At 39.3% G+C, this 24,091-nt stretch overlaps 1 protein-coding gene across 7 annotated transcripts in view; it reads left to right on the top strand.

The window, feature by feature from the left end:
- Positions 1–24,091, top strand: part of LRRC4C (leucine rich repeat containing 4C) — a 1,007,170-nt gene that overhangs the window by 931,261 nt on the left and 51,818 nt on the right. Inside the window, exon 1 of one of the 7 annotated variants that reach the window (XM_043516294.1) lies at positions 8,025–8,131. The exons of the other annotated variants lie outside the window; for them this stretch is intronic. The gene's annotated coding sequence lies outside the window, so the exon portion shown is untranslated. Of the gene's footprint in view, positions 1–8,024; positions 8,132–24,091 lie in introns of those variants that run through there. 7 annotated transcript variants of the gene reach the window in all.

Here is a 24,091-nt window from a genome sequence, read left to right as displayed (position 1 = left end):
TATATTCCAGGGCGGAATAGAAATAGTGATGTGACATGAGTAGATCATTTTGAATTTCCTTGGGATAAATTGAAAAATGAAATGTAAAAGGAACAAGCTTAATCTGGTGAAAATTACAAGTCCAGTCATGCAGTCCTTAGTTGCTTGCCATACATGTTACCCTTTCGCTTTCCAAAGCACAATGTTGTTGCTAGAAGCAGCTTACCCATTGTATATCATAAATTTTAAATGTTCATGGCATTCGGGTGAAATTCTGTCCCCATTAAAATCAATGGCAAAACTCCCCTTGACTTCTGTGGGGTAAGAATTTCACCCAGTGTCTCAATTATCTTTTGTTTTTCATTCTTCAGACCTTTTTTTCAGTATGTTTTTTTCTTTCTGTGCTTCTGCCACTATCTTTTAAAAATCGTCACTCTTTTTTCTTTTTCCTCTTTCATCCTTTCTATGCTATTCTCTCTCCACTCTTATGTCTCTTCCTTCCATTTCTCACCCACCATGGTCCTCTCCTCCATTTCACATCCCATCCTTCCCATCCCTCAAGTGCCTCCCAAGTTCTCTTAGGATGGGGAATGGAATATGGATTTCCCTCACCCTCCAAATGCAGGCAATGAGTGTGTCATGGAAGATGATTGTGTGGGAGAATGAATGTGCATGTTTTACCCTCCAAATGTGGGTAAGACAGCTCTGCCCCATGGAAGTCAATGGTACCACTCATGGGCCAGATCCTGAAATACCTACTGTGTTTTTACTTAATGGCATCAACAGGAATTTTGCCTTGGCTAAGGGCTGATTAAATCTTGAGGGCCCACTCACATCTCTCTGATCTAAATGGAGGGGACCCCCCAAGATGTTGTTCCCTTTTGGATATTTCCTCCTCTTATCCCCCACGTGGCAAGGAAAGATCAGGCTCTGAACTAAGTACTTCTGAAATTTGGCAACATTTGGGACATTTGGGAGTTAGGGTATGTCTAGACTGCAATTAAAAAACTATGGTTGGCACATGGCAGCTGACCCAGACTTGCAGGGCTTGGGCTATGTAAAATTGTGTAAAATTGTGGTGAAGAGGTTTGAGCTGTGTCTGGAGACCGGGCTATGGGAACCTATCGCTGTGTAGGATCCCAGAGCCTGGGCTCCAGCCTGAATGTCTACACCAGAGTTTTACAGCCCTCACAGCCCCACAAACCCAAGTCAGCTGACATGGCTCAGCTACAGGTGTTTAACTGTAGTCTGGACATACCCTTAGAGACTACAGGTACACACCCTAAATCATTTGAAATCTCTCTAAACAGCAGGCTAGTTTCAAAAAGTAAGTTCAAGAGGCTCTTCTAAGGAGAAGTTTAATAGTCAATACCCCTGTTTTTCTTCTAGATACCCACCTGCATAGTGACCCACTCATGTTGCTAATGGAGTCTTGCTACATATTTGAATTCTGATAACTGCAGATTTACTTGTACAGATTTTCGGATTAACCTCCAAAACAAAAGCCATTAAAAACAAACAAATGGCCCTGTATTTCATTCCATAAAGCAAACAAGCACAAACAAACCCTTAATACATGGGATGCAAAATATAACAGCTAAACACCTATATGCAATTAGCTAAAGGTAACTTTTTTAAAAATGATTCTACAAAATGTTTCATGTGAGTATATTTTAAATATACAAAAAACTTATATTTCATATTGTGCAAATAGTCTGTTTACAGTGCCATGGGGCACACTATATGTTGCTGACATATACCATAACAATGAATCTGGAAGCTTTATTTAATTCTATTGATGTATAGGCTTTTTTATGTTGCTTATATCCAGAGTATCTGAATGTTTCAGAAACTGTAATTAATTTAGATTTATAAAATAAGAGAGACCTCTCTGAACAGTCTAGCTACATCTGACCAATACTTAAAACTACAATAAATGAAAAAAGGAAACAGCAACCTATGATTTACAAGTGTACTAAATAATCAAACCACAGAAATAATCAAAATTCCTAAATATTGCATCTATGTGCTTGCAGTTCTTCTTAAAAGATGTCCTGTGTAGTATGCTCTAAATGTTAGTAGATAAGTGGCATTATCTTTGTGAAAAGAAAAGGAGTACCCGTGGCACCTTAGAGACTAAGGATGCATCCGATGAAGTGAGCTGTAGCTCACGAAAGCTTATGCTCTAATAAATTTGTTAGTCTCTAAGGTGCCACGGGTACTCCTTTTCTTTTTGCGAATACAGACTAGCACGGCTGCTACTCTGAAACCTGTCATTATCTTTGTGTGCACACTCCATGAACATTACAATTGTCCCATTTTACAGATGGGTAAACTGAGGCACAGAGATTAGGGACCTGACTGAAAGCCCATTGAAAGCAATCAGATGATTCCCAGTGACTCCATTAGGCTTTGGATTGTGCCCTTAATTACTTGCTCAAAGTCAAGCAGGAAGCCCATGGCAGAGTTTAGAATAGAACCCAGATCTCCTAATACTGACTAAACAAAACAAAACAAAGTGGCATCTTCTACTTTATGGCTCCAGTCCAGCAATTTGATCTTCTAATGTGAACCTTTTTTCCTGTGCAGAGCCCTGCTGGGGCTAGCAAGAATCCCTCCTTCCTAGTGAGACACACAACACTTGTTTGTAGCCCTTGAAGATTCTATTGCATCAGACTTCAAGTTTATGACATGTTGAGGTAAAAAAAATGCTTATTGTAGGTCATTTTTGGAGGTGGTTATAGAAATGTTTATATAGATTGCTTCCCCTTCCAATTCCTGTACAATCTTTTAAGGGTGGGAGAATTTGAAGATATTAAAGCAAAGAGCTAATAGCTAAAAGCAAGCATAGTAAAGACTTGCTGCTTTGCAAATTTCCCCCATGTTGTTCTGCTAAGAGAGTTAAAGTGCCAATGCACTCAATCAGTGTGTTGACTCAGTCAGTGAGTCCTGATCTATAGCTCCTCCTACTATTCTAGTCCTGAGCTGCGTTTAAGCAGGCACTGATTATCGCAGCTGATTGCATGGTTGTTTAGTAATGCTGGCAAATGTTAACTAGCTACAGAGTTGAGCCCCACCAAACTCATTTCATTCTTTTACACCAAATAAGCATTAAATTGAACACATATTTCCATAGATGAAAAATGTTAGCTGTTCTTTTAGAAAAGGAAGAGAATTTGAGACCCAGCTGGTTACCTGCAAATGAAGTTTCAACCTGACATGTGGCCAAGCAATATACCTCTGAGAAATTGGGCTTATAATATATACCAAATGCACCAGAATTGTGTCAGCAATAATTAATGAAAGCCACATCAAGCCTTTGTGCTCCATGCAAGGTCTCAGAGTGAAAGCCCCCAATTTCTCACTGGTTTAAATCTTAGTTCTAATTAGTACGATTAAGGATATATTTTTTTTAAAAAGTGCAATGTGTTTATAAAGTCATGTCAGCCAAGTGATGGTCTCTACCCCAATATACCTACCATATTAGCTGTATGAGAGACAAGCAATTGGCTAAGGATTGCCACTTGAACTTTTCCTGAACTCAAACCTTAGCCTGAAACATTTCTGAGCTGAGAGAAAATTTGGCAAACTTTTTTTATATGCATATGCCTTGAAGTTTCCCAGAGTAAGAAGGGCCAGAATGCTGTCAGAAATGCACTTCTGATGAGATTTCCAGCATCCTGGTTTTCAGCTTGATGAGGTTCATGAAATTAAGGACAATGGCATTTTTCTTTGCTTTGTTTGGTGTTTCATTGTTTTTGTTTTATTTCATCCTGAATTATAGATAAAATAATGCAAAAATACTGTTGTTTTGGGAGGTGAAAAGTGAATCCCAACTTCATTTGTTTGGGATTTAATCTGGTATCATGGTGTTATAAACTGAGTTTCACAGTTATTTAGATGTATTAGTAGAACACATTGATGTGCATCGTCAGTTGCATCTTCAATGAATGTTTTCATCAGCTACCTTTGTTCAGGGATCTGGATGTGATGGAGAAGGAAAGATCCATATTTCCATGGCTTATCTCAGTGGTGCTCAAGCAGGGGTCTGAGGCCTCCTTGGGGGCTGTGAGCAGGTTTCAGGGGGGCCACAAAATAAGGCCAGCATTAGACTCGCTGGGGCCCAGGGCACAAAGCTGAAGTCCCAGAGCCTGGGGCTGAAGTCTGGAGCCCTGAGCCCTGCCACCTGGGGCTGAAGCCAAAGCCTAAGCAATGTCGTTTTGTGGGATGCCCTGTAGCGTGGGGCTTTGGGCAGTTGCCCTGCTAGCTAGCCCCTAACATAGGCCCTGGCTTTTATATGCAAAAAACCAGTTATTGTGGCACAGATGGACCGTGGAGTTTTTATAGCATGTAGTGGGGACCTCAGAAAGAAAAAGATTGAGAACCCCTGGCTTATCAGACTGGCAAAAAGGTTCAAAGCTTTTGGTGCCAAGGAAACAGGAAGCGGAGTTCCAATTGTTTTTTATTCTATCATGCTCAGAAGTAACTCACTGAGAGAAGTAAACTTCTTTGGCCGGGTCTACACTAGGAAAGTAGGTCGGTATTTACACGCCCGAGCGACACAATTAAATGGACATAATCCCTGGCGTAGACAGTACTATGTCAACAGGAGAGTTCTCCTGTCAATCTAACACTGCCTCTCATGGAGGTGGAGTTCCTACACTAATGGGAGAACCTGTCCCATCATCGTAGATAGTGTCTTCAGTGAAGCGCTACAGTGGCACAGCTGCAGTGTTGCAGTGCGGTTTTGTACTCTCTTGCTATACCACCTGCACACTGGGCAGAGAAATGTCAAGTTAAAAGTAGTTAAAGTCAGGGAACAGGTAATAATTAAATCATGGAACATCCAATTTCCAGGGTTACATTAGCAAGCTAACCTGTTTTTATCTCTCTGAAATGAACCTCCAAATGTTTTCAGAGTCATTCATCACACCTAAATTCTGGAGTCTTCAAAGGAGGCAAAAGGGAAATGAGACAAAACACAAACCTTCTCAGGAACATGGGACTTGCCCTACGCAGGGTATGATCTGAGGACCGTTAATGCTGATGGAAAGACTCCTTTTGACTTTGCAGGGCTTTGGGCCAGCCTTGCGGAACAGACTGTTAGTGATTTGGGAAGATGTATGAAGTATTTCCGTTAATTTGTTTTATTCTCCTTATTCTCACATTTTCCCCTCACGACTACTAATGAAAAACTCTTGTGTGTGTGTGTTAATTCCAATTTCACCCTCACATTTTAGTCTCATTTTCATAGTGCTCAAGATCAGAATAATCTCCAAATGTATGAGAATTGTCTAAAAGGATGGGGAAAAACACTCATTAGACCTAAAGGAAACATTATTACTATTATTATTATCTATTAATTAGTCATTCAAGACTTGAATTCAAGGAAATATAAAAAGTATGATTCTGAAAAATGTTCAACATTCCCAACCCTTGCTGAAGTCAATGGAAATCCATGATTGATGGGGGTGCTAAGAACCTCCTGCATCAGGCCCAGATTGTCATAAAGGTACACAGAGCTTTATAAATGAATAGAGGAACATTCACTCCAATAAATATATATAATATTCTCTTTCTGATGTGGGTGCCTATCTGCAAGTTATAATCTTAACTCATTTCTTAACTAATATAATCTTAATTATAGTCTTACCTCATGAACATGCTAGTAGGAAAGAAATCAAACTGATAGATTTTTTTTCTGTAAACAGCAAAAAATACCCTGCATAATCACAGGTTTCAGAGTAGCAGCCGTGTTAGTCTGTATTCGCAAAAAGAAAAGGAGTACTTGTGGCACCTTAGAGACTAACAAATTTATTAGAGCATAAGCTTTCGTGAGCTACAGCTCACTTCATCGGATGCATCCGATGAAGTGAGCTGTAGCTCACGAAAGCTTATGCTCTAATAAATTTGTTAGTCTCTAAGGTGCCACAAGTACTCCTTTTCTTTTTGAAAAAATACCCTGTATGTTAAAATAAAGCAAAACCAATGTGGGATGCAGTTAGAAAGCTTGACAGTATGTAAATTATTTTGAACTTTAAGTTTATCCATTGGATTCATGATTTTAACCTCTATTACTCCTAATGACAGAGGTATTTGTGCTTATCTCACTCGTGTTATACTAGGAGTCACCACTGTAATTAAAGGTGGAGCGTAGCATCCATTATAAACCCCATTTTCTCTGTTTCTTATAACTGTCTTCAATAAATCCCATTGGGGTGGAATTTTACCCTGCTTCTTCTCAACACAGTAGTAGACATTATTTTATTTATTCATTCATTTATTTAATTTCAGCAAAATCTATTAATCATTGTGAATTTTCTCCATATTAAAAACTGAACACTTGTCCCATATTGTCTAATGAAAAATTCTGTGCTCATAATTGTTAGTGGCTGAACTTGATTTGTTCCTTAGATCTCTTTGATTTCTTGACATTTCAATGTGAGATTTTGCAGTAGTAACGTTGTATTGAGCCTAATTCTTCTCCATGGAATTTATCTTTGTGGGTATCCCCACTCTAAGAAAAAAGGTGTTGTCATATCTCATGTTAAGTAGGTAAAATCCTAAAGACAAGGCAGTTTGTCATTTTTACCTCTGTTAGCATGTTGAGAGAGGAGGGAGAGCCTAGGGTTCAACCTGACCTGCTAACATCCATTAAAACTACAACTTTCTTGTCTTCTGTAGGATTTCACCTCATGTTAGTTAGCACATTACCCAACATGTGGTTTAAAAAAAAATCACCTTTTCTTTGTAGTAAAAATAAGGTGTGCATGCACGTGCATGCACTGGTATCAACCCTTATTTAGAGTGCCTAATGTTTTCCATTTAAAATATCCTTGGGGCTTTCTTTGAGAAACTCTTAACACCTCCATTGCTTGCAGTAGGCCTTTAAAATTTGGCACAGCCTTCAAAAAGAAGAGTGAAGTGCCTTTTCTGTACTGCATGAAATTCCATTCAGGTTTGACTGAGTTATAAACTATTAAAAATAGTCATTTTTCTTGCTTTGGAAGAGAACATTTTGGCAGCATGCCAAAATAATAACAAAACCCAACATTCTAAAAAGCTAGGCCTATGCCAACACCAAAGCATCAGCAGCCCTGGGAATTCCTGGGAGCTGACTTAGTAGTGAATGGGGGGGAGGAGGAGGAAGGTCAGGTCAAGATAGGCTCATCCTTCTCCTCACTGAGCACACCTCCCCAGACCTGGAACAGGTCCCAACATCCCATCCCCCTTTCTGGTGGAAGCAGATGAGGCAAGAGCCCACTCACTGCCTGGAGGGTGTGGGAAGGAAAGAAAACCAGACTAAACTGGGTTTCTCCCACCCACCTCCTGGATCCAGCACATGGGGCCAATAGTCCATCACCCTTTGGGATAACAGTCTTTTCTTGCTGTCAGCTCATATAGTTAGTCACAGAGGTCAAGTTGTAGACATCTGTACTACATTCCTGAATGTTCAGGGTTCAAACCCTGCTGATGTTGCCTGATAGAGGGATTATTACAGTTATATGTGGCAGAATTTGCTTTTACATTTTTCTGGGAGGGCACCCTATGAAATTACCTAAAAAAACCCTGTAAGGCAGGTTATTAAAAATGTTATTTTAATTGCAAAAAGTCAAACACTTGAAAGGTCAGAATTCCCATATTTGTCATTCTCTTGAAGTATGTGAACATACAAACTATTTGTTTTTGTTTCTGTTTTCTACCGGACCCTACCTCATTCAGTGCACAGTTGCATAAGAGAAAAGAATTATGGTTGCAGGAGCCATCTTAAATCTGGCATTTCCCAACTTTGGAATGTTTGACTTTGCAACCTAAATAACGTTTTTTAACCAAAAACTTCCACTTTCATCTCATACCCACATTGCAGATTCTTAACTCTGGTAATCCACTCCCTGTTCAGACACAAAACTGCCCCCATCCCAGACTCCCAGTGAAATAAATGGGAGATCCGGGCATTTAGAGACAGTAGAATATTGCATTGAGCTCTGGAATGATGCTCAAAGTGGAACATTTTGCCCTACATCTGTATTTTCTCAGGTTGAGGGTACTGTGAGTTTAAAGGGATGGTGAGAGTGAAACAAACCATGTGCCTGAAGACTGCAATTAATTGCTTACCTTGTATTCCTTCAATCTCTCTTCCCAGAAGACAAATGTATGTACTTTTCCTATAATAGAATTTACCTCCTCTATTTAAACCTGATATTATTTGTGAAAGTTAAAAGGAGAATTGATTAACCTTCCAATTGCTTCCCCCTGTCCAAAGTCTGAAGAGATGCTCTTGGTGTTTTTGGTGTTTATTTGATTGTTGAGCCATAGCTAAGGCTACATTTTAATCATGGGTATTTTTAGTAAAAGTCATGGACGGTTTACGGGCAGTAAACAAAAATTCATGGTGTGTGACCTGTCCATGACTTGTACTATATACTCCTGACTAAATCTGGGGGTGTTACGGATGCTCACGGGGTGGCCTGGGGGACACCGCGGATGTTGGAGGGTGAGACACCAGCTGGTGCGGGGGGGAGCAAGGAGGTTGGGGGGCTGGCGGACTCCCTACCCAGTTCCATGCCTTCTGGGAAGCGGCGACATCCCTCAGCTCCTAGGCAGAGGCGGAGGTGCAGCCACGCAGCTCTGTGCACTGCCTGCCCCTTGAGAACCGGCTCTGCAGCTCCCATTGGCTGGGAACCATAGCCAATGGGAGCTGCGGGTATGGTGCCTGCAGACTGATGCAGCAAACAGTGCCCCCGGCCACACTTCCCCCAGAAGCCGAGGGAGCCCCCCGAGGTAAGCACCGCCCAGAGCCCTCACACCCTCCCGTGCCCCAACCCCCAGCCCTGAGCTCCCCACCCAAACTCCTGCTGCTGTTGTCGGGGGTGGGGGCAAGGGGACGGTGCCTCAAGACTGCCCCAGCAGTGGCCGGTGCAGCTGGCTGCTGCAGAAGTCATGGAGGTCACGGAAAGTCACAGAATTTGTGACCTATGTGACAAACTCACAGCCTTAGTCATATCATATATTCATATGATACGTACTCCATGAATGCCATTAGGGTCTTTGCTATTGATTTTAAGTGGAAGGTGCTCAGATACTTTAGTACTCGGGAGCAGAATAAAGCCCTAAGATAGACATACCTAGCGCTTAAATAGCACTTTTAATCAGAAGATCTCAAAGGAGGTAAGCATAGTCATTCCCTATTTTACAGATGGAGAAACTGAGGCACTGAGCAGTGAAGTTACTTGCCCAAGGTCACCCAGCCAGGTCGAGGCAGAGCCAGAAATTAAACATAGTTTGTTGTGGCTGAGTCCAGTATCCTATATGCCTGTCATGTCTGCAAAGCAACCTACCACCCTAAAGTATCCCCAAACCTACTAAGTACAATTCTTGTTTAGTTTCATTAAGCAACTAAAATTTATCAGCCACTTTAGCGCTCACATAAGACAGTTTTTATTGCTCTTATTTTTACTAATAAGATAGGTCTGATTCTTGAAGGGTCTGAACATGCTCAACTCCCATTGAAGCTGATGTGATTTTAGGGTATTCAGTACCTCTCAGCATCAGGTACTGTAATGCTCTACATCAGAGATGTCTGTCTTTTTTTATTTCTGTTATAATCTCCTACTCATTTTGCACCGTCTGATCAGATGGGTCTCCAGAAAATGCCTACTATCAACTTAATCCCAATATTGCCTACAATTTCCCATAATGATTCTACCCCACCTCTAGTTCACATTAGGTTTTCTCTCTCTCAGTTACTAACTAACACTTACACTTGTTCTATTATCCAAATGCACTTTATCATGAAAGTGAGAGAGCAGCCAAGCTTTGAAATAGAAGTTGTTGAAAATATCATTTATGTTAAAGTAATTGATTCCTGATCATTTTAACCTCTCCGCCCTCTTCTTGTTCTGGTGCCCATCATATTGTGTGTTCATGACACATCTGGACCTTGGTTTAATGGATTTGTTAATCGATAATTCCCCTTTTGTCATGAGTCTGCCAGTCAAAGAACTGGCTGTGATGGGAATTACATCTCTTATGCCAAAGGCATATAGCAGAAGTCAAGGTCAATTATCAGGTAGAAGAGTTTGTATTGAAAAGGAGCTACAATAGTGCTACTGGGCTTTGCATTTATGCACCACTGAGAAAATACTAAAATGTTTGCTGTGCTTGACTTGAATACCAGGGTTTTGTTATTGGGTCTTTAGAGATCAAAGGGTTCAGGACCAGGAGTGTGTAGAAATTACCACCAGAGCCCTATGCACAGAATTGATAGGCAAGCAGTGATGAGTGGATATGTAGATTAAGGTGACTTGGGACAGATCACAGATGGGAAAAGAGTAAGATGCTTCATAAAGAGCTCTATGAAAGCTAGAGCTGTCCCTGAGCTTAGATTTTGAGAATTTTAAATTCCTATTTGCTTGTCTACTTGAACCATTCAGTCAGTAAAATTGTATGTGCAGTTGCAGCAAATGTGCAGGTTCACTAACTTTTAAACACACAACTATGCATGCAAATTAGATGCACAAATACATTTGCACAATTCTGAACATTTGAATCATCATGCTTCCTGATCACATTACACAGAGAACAATGTTAAAAGGAAACAGGCTGATTCTGATGAAACGTGAGCCCTCCAATTTGCCTAACTATTTGAAAGTGAGTTTGACTGGCTGCTGTACTGATAGGTTTCAGAGTAGCGGCTGTGTTAGTCTGTATTCGCAAAAAGAAAAGAAGTACTTGTGGCACCTTAGAGACTAACAAATTTATTTGAGCATAAACTTTTGTGAGCTAAAGAATCCGATGCAGTGAGCTGTAGCTCACGAAAGCTTATGCTCAAATAAATTTGTTAGTCTCTAAGGTGCCACACTACTGCTGTACTGATGACATTTTCTAATTCAATTTAATGATTCCAGCATTTTCCCAAGCTGCTATGGAAATCTCCCATCAACTGCTACCCATGTCATCTTTTCATCTGCTTGTTTTTTTTATTTCTGTTATAATCTCTTACTCATTTTGCACCGTCTGATCAGATGGGTCTCCAGCAAATGCCTACTATCAACTTAATCCCAATATTGCCTACTATTTCCCATAATGATTCTAATCCACCTCTAGTTCACATTAGGTCTTCTCTCTCTCAGTTACTAACTAAACCTTGCTTCACAGAAAAAGATTACTAATTTCCCCTCCGTTCCTTTCAGTCTCCAAATATTTCCTTACTCCTCCCTGAGCTTTGATTCCCTATAATGTTTTATTTTAAAACCAGGATGGTCAAAATCCTTTCTGCATGTACAGAATATATTTGCATTTTTCCATATTCTTCACTTTGTTTTTTGAAATATATATTTTACAGACAATAATCAGTGTTGTCTAGTTGTCAGAGTACCAGGATTCTTCTTCAGCTACTGACTCACTATGTGCCCTTAGGCAAGTCACTTAAATTATCTGTGCCTCAATTTCCTAATCTATAAAATGGATGCCATAATATCTAATTCAGAGGGTGTTTATGTCTAATTAAGGAACTATATGAAAAGTGCTTTGAAATGTTAATTTGAAAGGTGCTGTATAAGTACACAATAATAATTTCCTTTAATTTCATGGGTTTCATCTGTTTCCTGAGGGTTTATTTTTCTCTCCTACACACACACTGCTTCATTTTTCTAGGTCATACTTATGTTATTTCACATCTTAATTTTGCCACCAAATAATGACTGGGTATTGTGTATACATATATCAAAGAGGATTTTAAGGATTAATTATTCATGTTCCATATGAACCACTGGAATCTTAAATGATAAAATAAGCCTTTTGAAAAATGTAGTTTATTTACTTTTCACCTTTATCTACATTTTGGAGGCATACAGTGATTATAACAATATCATAAATTAGTCTGTACGATACTACAGTGATGGAGAATTTAGAAAGATACTGCCATTTAAATTTTCAAGAGTGAAAACTGTGATTTTGACCTTCTCAGTTTGTGGGTGCCCAACTTAAAACATCTTTTAAAAAGCCTAATTTTCAGAGAGTGAATGCCCAGCACTTTCTGAAAATGACGGTTTTTTAAAGTGTTTCAAATTGGGCATCAGAATCACTAGTCACATTTGAACTTTTATGCCTTTGCCTCTTATCAGAAAGGTTTTACAAACTCTTACATACACCCTGTAATTTCTGAAATGCAAGTACAGTTAGTGTGTAATATGAAAGCTGTTTAACACAACAATACTACACAAAATTCATGATGGGAAGTGAAGAAGAATACTGAATACAATTGAATACTATACTATACAATACTATAGTTGGAATATTAGACTGGCAGCATACGGATTGGGGCAGGATTCTGAAGTTAAAGGTGCTATTACTCAGGTGAAAGATGCTGTGGGATCTTTAAAGATCACAAGTTGTGAATAATCAATTTTCAGTTTTCTGTCTCATCCTAGGGACCTGGCTTTATTTTGTGTACATGAAGAGCCAAATACCAGAAACATCCATGTAAATAAATTTATTAAAAAAAAAGGCAATTGCAGGATTAGGACCCAAGACTGGCATCCTCTTTGTATCTAGTAGCAAATGGCTCCATTTTATTTATGGCATATATATATATATATATATATATATATATAAGTTTTCGTTCATTTCAAATTATTCCATAAGCAAGAACATGGGAGTGAAGAAACGGGACCATTTCAAAGCTAAAGTGCTTTTCAGCAAATTATACAAGTTACTGGCATCATTCACAATTTGCTCAGCACCATTATACTTAATGTAAGATGACTAGCTTCAATAAAGCTGAAATATTAACTTGTGTGAGAGATGGCCAACTATAGACTAGCAATGACTCCATCCTCAATTGCTGCTTAGTCATTTGTAATCATCAGGCAAAAATGCCTTCTCCAGAATAAAGAAAAAATATATATTTATGGATATAAAAATAGTTGCCAAAAGTAGCTGACAAAAGTAAAAGAACATCAGAGACTTGGAAAAGATTTTAGCACATCTAAGATTAAATTAGAATTATGTGAGGATAGATAGTAAAATAGAAAAAATGTTAGGGAAAGAAATAAGAGGACAATTGTTATATCAAGATAATTATACTTTGCACTTCTGCAGCATCTTCCCTTCAGTACATTTACAACTATTAATTAACCCTCACAGCACCCCTGTGAATTAAGTATTTTTAGTCCCATTTTACAGACAAGACACACAGAGATGAAGTGACTTGCCCATTATCACAAAGCCAGATGCTGGCACAGCCTTGCAGAGAATTTAGAAATCCTGCCTACAAATTCCTTGTGATAACCCCTAAAATATACCCTTTCTTTATTATTTATTATATTACTTATATTTGAACTTGCAGAAGAAGTTCAAATATTTATTTTTGTATTAATAGTAATCACTGACTTTAAATGTTACAGAAAACTCAGACACTTGCTTGTGTTCCCTATGAAAATAACTAGCTGTACAGCAAACTGATTCTTATATTTAGCATATAACAAAAACTTATTAAGAAGAAGACCACATTTTCAAATGTGGTCACCTACCTTTCAGTTACTTAGTTTGTTATCACAAATAACAATGCAGGTTTTCTATGAGCAAATGATCAATTAACATAGAAGTACAATATGCTAGATTTGCATGCACACGTACCTGCTTTCACATACAAACATTGGCTTTGAGTGTACAAGCAATGTTACAGCTACATTTCCAAGGACCTCTTTGAAGCTTCTTCTGGTATATGGCTTCTCATGGCACAAACAATGAATTAGGTATTAGATAAGTGATGTAGCTATAGCAGCAGCATCTGGAGACATGACACATAGCAATCCACTATCAAGATGATAAAGAAGTCAGTCCGTAACCAGATGGCACACTGTTCATGAACTCCACAGGGGCAGAACAGGAGCACAAGAAACGCCAAAGTTACAGATCTGAGTTAAACTGCCCATGACACATCCAATTGTAACTAAGAAGAATCTTTCGGTTCATATGATTGTTATGAGGGACTTGTAAGTACTGAACCCGAGAGACTAGGACATGCAGATCTGAGTTGTCAATCTGCCAAGAAATGTGCCACTGATCCAAAATGCTGCCCCAAACCATCTATTGCTACACTTCCTTAGGAAGGTTGTGTCTGATGTACTGTCTGACAGGCTCGACTATTTCAGGGAAAGGACATCTTGACTTAAAATGGTGTTTTTGATGTAGTTTTGAAATAAAATTGTGAAGTAAGCTATCTTGACTGTTGGCTGCATGCAGTAATGCAGCAAAGACCCTGATTCAACACCTAATGGCTGGGAGAGCAATGCCAGCCAGGTTGGACACCTTATATATATATATATATATATATACACACAAAAGAACATCAGCGTGAGTACAGATCCCTGGGGATATCTTGTTCATATGATGTGGGTGAGATGATTCATATCATTCGGCTATTTGAACTATCTCCACACTTGGCAATCATTGTTCAGTTAGAAATCATCTGGATAGTAAACTGTAGAAGTTCTTGTCTGGGACCATAGACTAGTCCATGGTGCCACCCTGTGTCGTATGGCCACAAACAAGTCAGCAAAAACAGCACCAACCTTCTGTCCTGCCTCAAAGGCATCCTCAATTAAAAAAATCAGTCTAATCACTTGATCCTTAGCACTATGGCTGAGTTGGAACCCTGCCTGGTAATGAGGTAACTGGAAGTCAATTAAAGGCAACAGTCGTTTATATACCAGACTCTCAAGCAGCTTAAAAGTGATGCTGATCAGAGCAGTAGTTCTTCGGGTCATCTGCCTTCCTTCCAGGCTTAAGAAGAGCCATGATGTGTGACCTTCACCAGGGCTTTTGAACTGTACAACATTCCAGGCAAGTATTATAGAGCCTTAGTAGAAAGTCGCAACAGGATGAGCTCATGGGATGCAAGAACTCCCCATGAATGTTGTCAAGCCCAGGAGTCTTGAAGATTTTAAAAAAAGAAATAGTTGATTCCAGTTTCTCCTTAATGAATGACTGGGATAAGCTGCAGTCGGCTGTGGGGATTAATAAATCCTTGTGAGAGCCAACAATACTTCCAATCGTGATCTCTGTTTGTGATTCCTGGTCAGCTGTTGGCCACAAGGTGGACTGTTTCAGCACTTGCTGAGACACAGGTAGGGCATTTAGGGGTCTCCTCTTCCTGAATGTGAGGAAGGAGGTCCCACACTGGATGGTTTGAGTACCTGAAGTCAGAACTTTCAATTCATGCCACCTTTCCTGCCTCTTAACACTAAAATGTTCCATTAACATATTAGCTGCTTGTTTGTCCCCTCAGGTGAAGCAGACTGTGTGACTTTTTGAAAGAGGTTGTCACAGACATCATCCCAGCAGGGGATAAATGCCCTATGAAAACCACATGGAATGAATTTTCTAGCTGCACTTAACAAAGTCTCACAGAAGACCATGTAAGCAAAGTTCACATCATCAGCCACATGCTGTGATTCCCTGACTGTGAGGAATTTGAATATTTTTCTTCAATAGTATCCTGTAGTTTGGGAAACAAAAGAATTAAAGATGCCCTGATTAAGGGCCTGATTCTTTGTTTCACCACTTCAATAAATGGCCTGATTTCCTAAAGGGCTGAAAATCAATGGTAATCTTTGGAGTTAGTGACTTATGAGCCTAAATTTGGGCACCCATTTCTGAAAATCTTTTTCCATGGAAGTCTGTAGGGGTCTGATATAAACAATTGATTGCTTATTGATATCAATATCAAACAATATCAAATAATATCAAACAATATGAAACAATATCAGAGTCAGGACTCAGTCTTTTAAATTTCCTTTTTTCCAGCATTCAGAGTAGCAGCCGTGCTAGTCTGTATCCGCAAAAAGAAAAGGAGTACTTGTGGCACCTTAGAGACTAACACATTTATTTGAGCATAAGCTTTCATGAGCTACAGCTCACTGGTGATGACTACTGCTGATGATGAGGAGGAGGATGATGATGATGGTGATGTGAATGATGACTAATACTTTGGGTTTTTACATGAGGAATGGTCTGCGTATAAAAATGAACTAGATCCCAAATACCTGGACCATTCTGTTTACTTCTATCTACTTTGCTGGGTTAGAGTGTGTGAGATTTTCCTAATTGTGCTAATAAAATTATTGCAAATGTAAAAGGCCTTTCCTTTGTGAGTGTCTCTTCCTTGCACGTCAGGCTTCTCAACTAATAATCTGGTTCTGATCTTGAGACAAGACCCTGCAAAACCACCGAATGTTAAGCTGTAGCTCACGAAAGCTTATGCTCAAATAAATTTGTTAGTCTCTAAGGTGCCACAAGTACTCCTTTTCTTTTTTCCAGCAGTCATAGTATAAGAACAACTATTATGCAAAGGAATGATTTTTTAAAAAAAATAGATAAAATACAGTTGTGGGAAACATATTTTATTTTAAAAACGAGAATCGGAAAATAAGAGTGATCATTTAATTCCAAAACCTTTTTTGTTCTGTTTTTATTATTTTCTATAGTAAAATATTAATAGAGATGGTTTCTCTTAACCAAAGTCATTTGTATCATCTGACTAACCTACATGGAATTAAAGAAGAATGAACTTCAGCTCTTTAAGAGAGCAGCAGATAACAATGTAGCATGACAGAGAAATAATTGAATTTGCCAGCAGTATTTGTACAATGCTTGCTAATTTACAAGGGCATTTTCAAGTGTTTCAGTGGCTGGCAATCCTCAGGGCAGCTCACTTGGGCACTGAAACTGAATCAACGTTTAAACAATTTTGTTTTTAGAGTGGTTTAAAAAAATCAAAAGTAAATAGATGTTTTCATAATTAATACAGTAACTGCAAATCACGGAAGGACCATTTGCCTTTGAGGGAGAGAGAGAAATACATTCTCATTTGGATGGGTCTTGTGCACTGTGTTTGTGTAGAAGTACAAAGAGGAAAACACAGGTTGCTGGGTTAAGATCACTCAATGGTTCACCAAAACTGTCTCTATCTAGTGCTTCTCCTTTTATAGATAATGCATCACTAGTGGAGGCCCTGTGGTCTGGTGGATAGGGTACAGCATTGAAAATCAGGAACCTGGATTTCCTTCCCTGTTCTGCCGTTGACATGCTGGATGACCTTGGACAAATCACTTTATGCCTCTGTGCTTTGTTTTCCAGATAAGTAAAATAGGACTGGTAATGCTCTATTATAAAGTAATGCACAAGGGCTAAGCATTAATATTATGTGTTACTGGTTCACACAAAGCCCTATACAGGCAGAAGTATTTCCACTTTACAGAGGACATCTATTCATCACATCGCTGGTTCGTGCTGTGCTAGTTATGTGGGGTAATGTATCATTTATAGTCTTGCTGAAAGTGGCAACATTCTAAGGGGTCAGTATGAGGGAAGCTTGCATTGCTTTTGCCCCTGCTGTATTTTCTCTGGGCATTTATGGAGGGTTGTTGTAACTGTGTTGGTCCCAGGATGTGAGAGACAAGGTGGTTGAGGTAATAACTTTTATTGCACCAACTTCTGTTGGTGAAAGAGACAGCTTTCAAGCTCGCATAGAGCTTTTCTTCAGGTCAGTTGGTGTCATTCTTCACACTTGAGAGCAGCATCAATTTAAATCAATTGAAGATCTCGCTCCAGAGCTGAAGTAAACTTGTTGGGCATCTCATAGCTGGGCTGTAATCCTGCAAGGTGATTTCTGAATTCCACAGCTATGTTTGAATTTGTGTAACAGGGTAACTCCTGTCTCTAAATTAACACTTCTCTTTGTTAGGCTAAGATCAATAGAAAACAGCTGGGAGACCAATTATTTTGACACAATGAACAGATGTGTTTGTTTATTTAATTTAACTCCAGATAGCAGCTGTCAAGTTCAATTATATTTAAAAAGTATCTTAGCTGAAATACTGTGCCCAGTTTTAAGAAAGATGTGGACAAATTGGAGAGTCCAGAGAAGAGCAAAAAAATAATGAGAGGGTTAGAAAACCTGACCTATGAGGAAAGGTTGAAAGAACTGGACATGTCTAGTCTAGACTAGAGAAGAGAAGGCTGAGGGGGGACCTGGTAACAATCTTCCAATATGTAAAAATCATTATAAAGAGGATGCTGATCAATTGTTCTCCAAGTCCACTGAGGGTAGGACAAGAAGTAATCCATTTAGTTTGCAGCAAGGGAACTTTAAGTTAGTTATTAGGAAAACTTTCTCTATATAAAGATAGTTAAGAAAGAAAGTAAGAAATCAGTTTCAGAGTAGGAGCCGTGTCAGTCTGTATTCGCAAAAAGAAAAGGAGTACTTGTGGCACCTCAGAGACTAACAAATTTATTTGAGCATAAGCTTTCGTGAGCTAGCTGTAGCTCACGAAAGCTTATGCTCAAATAAATTTGTTAGTCTCTAAGGTGCCACAAGTACTCCTTTTCTTTTTAAGAAATCAGTGTATCCATCAGGGATTGAGTGGCACTGAGGATTAATGTCCTGGAATGTGGCCTGTGAAAACTATAGGTCAAATGTGAAATTTGTTTGGTAATGCAAGTTTTACAGCTCAGTTCTGTCACACACACACACACCCCTCTTAAGTTCTGAAATATTAGCTACTATTTTAAATACTGTGTTGTAATAAATTGTTTGATGGAAATTTCTGATTTAAAAGAGTGATACTGTGGTTATCAGAGGTTGTAATAAAATGTCTACAATTTCTTCTCCAAGTGTCCTAAAATTTCCCAGTAGCAAAGGTCTATGCTGTTACATTATTGGAACAGTTGCGGTCTAGTAAATGACCCTGAGTTTGAGACGACCTTTCTGACAAAGTCGGTATTCACTCATGAAAGCTCATGCTTCAATACGTCTGTTAGTTTATAAGGTGCCACAGGACTCTTTGCCGCTTTCACAGATCCAGACTGACATGGCTACCCATCTGAAGCTTGAGTTTGAGAGGAGACATAACCAGTTAGCAGAGTCCAATCTGGTGCTTGGACTTGCTATTGGTGCTCCCGTCAGCTGAGACTCTCACTAGAGCCGCTGTGGCTGTCTCTGAGCGAAAGGGGACCTGGTAGTAACTATGCTGAGCTAATCTCAGTGGGAAGTTCTCTAAAAATAACTGAAGCTTATTTATAAATTTATCACAGAGGGAAGGTTTGTGAGACCCAGATTCACTGCAAACTTTGTGCAGGATAATACAGATCCATTTTTTTTAATCTCCGTTCCTGTTTTCACAGCAAAGCATAAAGCAAATATCCTTTGAGTCTCACTTTGGACCCATCAATTTTGAATGGGCTAGACATTAGGCAAAATAAATTGCCTTATCCCTATTGACTGATGATGGGGGACAGCTATGAGGCCTGTTCTTCTGTATTCATTATTTGGAAGTACTTGGGCACAATTGTCCACTGGATGTCACTGTTGCTGTACAGACAAGTGACTGCAAGCTCATTTCACGGGCTGAAGATAAGCTCCTTGGTTTTCGCTTATTGCTGCACATCTTTCATAGCTCATCAGCTGTCCAAAGACAGTGAAACACTCAAGGGAGATGAGGTGAAGAGGTGTGATGATGAACATAGGTTAGGAAAAAGTGGAATGTAACCATGACAGGGTACAGAGCAGTTTAAACATTGAGGCAATGCACAGTTGTTCTCTAACCAGGAACAATACTACGTTTGCAAGCTCTCTCCATCATTAATTAACTGGAATATTGTCCAGGGGTTAGATCAGAAAACTGAGTGCCAGTGGTTTCTGTTTCTGTGCTTGCCCCTGATTTTTTATATGGCATTGGGCAAGTCTCTTCAATTCTTTGTGCCTCAATTTCCCCACCTGTAAAATGAGTTTTTAACCTACTGCAAGCACAACTGCGGCCTCCAGCTGCTACTGCAATACAAATACTACTACTACTAACCATTAATAATTTAAAATGTTTGACTCATTCTTGCATGAGTTATGCTGTAGTGTAAAATATGTATTATTGTTCATACTAATGCATTAGCTTCGCTTCAGTGAGTCAAGCATGTGGCTGTTCAGATGTCCCCTACGAAAACTATGCTATTCCTGGCTGTGACCGGCATTATTAATCACTGATTTCTAAATCCACTCCGAAATAATAAAACACTTTTCATGAAATTATATTTTGCTTTATAATTTTGAGTAAAGGAAAATGTGTATATGTTGTGATATGGTAGGAATAGCTTAATCCCTGTTTTCCCTTCTGTAGCTGTAATCCCAGACATTAACAAACACTGCTAAAGGTACTCATGTCAGGTCATTGATTTTGTAAATTGTAGTAACCATACAATAAAGTATAGCATCTGGCAGGTGGTAGAAAAGAGTGATGGGATTAGGGTAAAAAGAACGAGGAGTACTTGTGACTCAAATTTATTTGAGCATAAAATTTCATGGGCTAAAACCCACTTCATCAGATGCATACAGTGGAAAATACAGTAGGAAGATATATATAGATATAGATATATATACACAGAGAAACATGAAAAAATGGGTGTTGCCATACACACTATAAAGAGAGTGATCAATTAAGGTGCGCTATTACCAGCAGGAAAAAAAACCTCTTATAGTGATAATCAGGATGGACCATTTCCAACAGTTGACAAGAAGGTGTGAGTAACAGTAGGGGGCAAAAAATAAGCATGGGAAAATAGTTTTACTTTGTGTAATGACCCATCCATTCCCAATCTTTATTCAAGCCTAATTTAATGGTATCCAGTTTGCAAACTAATTCCAGTTCAGCAGTCTCTCATTGGAGTCTGTTTTTGAAGTTTTTTTGTTGTAATATTGCGACTTTTAGGTCTGTAATCGAGTGACCAGGGAGATTGAAGTGTTCTCCGACTGGTTTTTGAATGTTATAATTCTTGACGTCTGATTTGTGTTCATTTATTCTTTTATGTAGAGACTGTCCAGCTTGGCCAATGTACATGGCAGAGGGGCATTGCTGGCACATGATGGTGTATATTACATTGGTAGATTTGAATGAGCCTCTGATAGGTTTCAGAGTAGCAGCCGTGTTAGTCTGTATTCACAAAAAGAAAAGGAGTACTTGTGGCACCTTAGAGACTAACAAATTTATTTGAGCATAAGCTTTCGTGAGCTACAGCTCACTTCATCAGATGCATTTGGTGGAAAATACAGTGGGGAGATTTATATACACACACAGAGAACATGAAACAATGGGTTTTATCATACACACTGTAAGGAAATTACTGTATTTTCCCCAAATGTATCTGATGAAGTGAGCTGTAGCTCACAAAAGCTTATGCTCAAATAAATTTGTAAGTCTCTAACTACAATACCCACCTGCTGAAGTGAAGAAACAGACTGACAGAGCCAGAAGAGTACCCAGAAGTCACCTACTACAGGACAGGCCCAACAAAGAAAACAACAGAATGCCACTAGCCATCACCTTCAGCCCCTAACTAAAACCTCTCCAACGCATCATCAAGGATCTACAACCTATCCTGAAGGACGACCCAACACTCTCACAGACCTTGGGAGACAGACCAGTTCTTGCTTACAGACAGCCTCCCAATCTGAAGCAAATACTCACCAGCAACCACACACCACACAACAGAACCACTAACCCAGGAACCTATCCTTGCAACAAAGCCCGTTGCCAACTCTGTCCACATATCTATTTAGGGGATACCATCATAGGGCCTAATCACATCAGCCACACTATCAGAGGCTTGTTCACCTGCGCATCTACCAATGTGATATATGCCATCATGTGCCAGCAATGCCCCTCTGCCATGTACATTGGCCAAACTGGACAGTCTCTACGTAAAAGAATCAATGGACACAAATCAGACGTCAAGAATTATAACATTCAAAAACCAGTTGGAGAACACTTCAATCTCTCTGGTCACTCGATCACAGACCTAAGAGTGGCTATACTTCAACAAAAAAGCTTCAAAAACAGACTCCAACGAGAGACTGCTGAATTGGAATTAATTTGCAAACTGGATACAATTAATATAGGCTTGAATAGAGACTGGGAATGGATGAGTCATTACACAAAGTAAAACTATTCCCCCATGGTATTTCTCCCTCCCACCCCACCCCCCACTGTTCCTCTGATATTCTTGTTAACTGCTGGAATTAGCCTACCTTGCTTGTCACCATGAAAGGTTTTCCTCCTTTCCCCCCCCCTGCTGCTGGTGATGGCTTATCTTAAGTGATCACTCTCCTTACAGTGTGTATGATAAACCCATTGTTTCACGTTCTCTTTGTGTGTGTGTGTATATAAATCTCTCCTCTGCTTTTTCCACCAAATGCATCCTATGAAGTGAGCTGTAGCTCACGAAATCTTATGCTCTAATAAATTTGTTAGTCTCTAAGGTGCCACGGGTACTCCTTTTCTTTTTACTCCTCTGATGGTTAGAAATCTTTGTCTAATTTCAAGTCTAAACTTCCTGATGGCCAGTTTATATCCATTTGTTCTTGTGTTCACATTGGTACAGAGCTTCAATAATTCTTCTCCCTCTCTGGTATTTATCCCTCTGATATATTTATAGAGAGCAATCATATCTCCCCTAGCCTTCTTTTGGTTAGGCTAAACAAGACAACTCTTTGAGTCTCCTTTCCTGAGATAGGATTCCTTGGATCATCCTAATAGCCCTTATCTGTACCTGTTTCAGTTTGAAATCATCCTTCTTAAACATGGGAGACCAGAACTGCACATAATATTCCAGATGACGTCTCACCAGTGCCTTGTATAACATTACTAACACCTCCTTATCTCTACTGGAAATATCTCGCATGATGCATCCCAAGACTACATTACCTTTTTTCACAGCCATATCACGTTGGCAGCTCATAGTCATCCTGTGTTCAACCAATATTCTGAGGTCCTTCTCCTTCTCTGTTGCTTCCAAGTGATGCGTCTCCAGTTTATAACAAAAGTTCTTGTTATTAATCTCTAAATGCATGATGTTGCACTTTTCACTATTAAATTTCATCCTATTACTATTACTCCAGTTTATAAGGTCATCCAGATCTTCCTGTATGATATCCCGGTCCCTCTTTGTATTGGCAATACCTCCCAGCTTCGTCTCATCTGCAAACTTTATTAGCACATTCCCACTTTTTGTGCCAAAGTCAGTAATAAAAAGATTAAATAACATTGCTCCCAAAACCAATCCCTAGCAACTCCACTAGTAACCGCCTTCCGGCCTGACAGTTCACCTTTCAGTATGACCTGTTGTAGTCTCCCCTTTAACCAGTTCCTTATTCACCTTTCAATTTTCATATTGATCCCCATCTTTTCCAATTTAGCTAATAATTCCCCATGTGGAACCGTATCAAATGCCTTACTGAAATCGAGGTAAATTAGATCCACAGTGTTTCCTTTGTCTAAAAAATCTGTTACCTTCTCAAAGAAGGAAATCAGGTTGGTTTGGCATGATCTTACCTTTTGTAAAAGCATGTTATATTTTGTCCTAATTGCCATTGACCTCAATGTCCTTAACTAATTTCTCCTTCAAAATTCTTTCCAAGACCTTGCATACTACAGATGTCAAACTAACAGGCCTGTACTTAACTAGATCACTTTTTTTTCCTTTCTTAAAAATAGGAACTATGTTAGCAATTCTCCAGTGATACGGTACAACCCCTGAGTTTACAGATTCATTAAAAATTTTTGCTAATGGTCTTGCAATTTCATGTGCCAATTCCTTTAATATTCTTGTATGAAGATTATCTGCCCCCTCTCCCTCATTTAGTCTCATTAAGCTGTTCGAGTTTGGCTTCTGCCTCGGATGTGGTAATATCTACCTCCATATTCTCATTCCCATTTGTCATCCTACCATTATCCTTAAGCTCCTCATTAGCCTCATTAAAGACTGAGGCAAAGTATTTGTTTAGATATTGGGCCATACCTAAATCATCCTTAACCTCCACTCCATCCTCAGTGTTAGTGGTCCCACTTTTTCTTTCTTTGTTTTCTTCTTATTCATATGGCTATAGAACCTTTTACTATTAGTTTTAATACCATTTGCAAGGTCCAACTCTACATGGCTTTTGGCCTTTCTCACTTTATCCCTTCATATTCTGACCTCAATAAGGTAGCTTTCCTTGCTGATCCCTCCTATCTTCCACTCCTTGTAGGCTTTCTGCTTTTTCTTAATCACCTCTCTGAGATGC

The sequence above is a fragment of the Dermochelys coriacea genome, chromosome 6 (genome assembly GCF_009764565.3).
Source record: "Dermochelys coriacea isolate rDerCor1 chromosome 6, rDerCor1.pri.v4, whole genome shotgun sequence".
NCBI classification, from domain to species: Eukaryota; Metazoa; Chordata; order Testudines; family Dermochelyidae; genus Dermochelys; species Dermochelys coriacea.
This window is presented reverse-complemented; position numbering and strand designations above follow the sequence as displayed.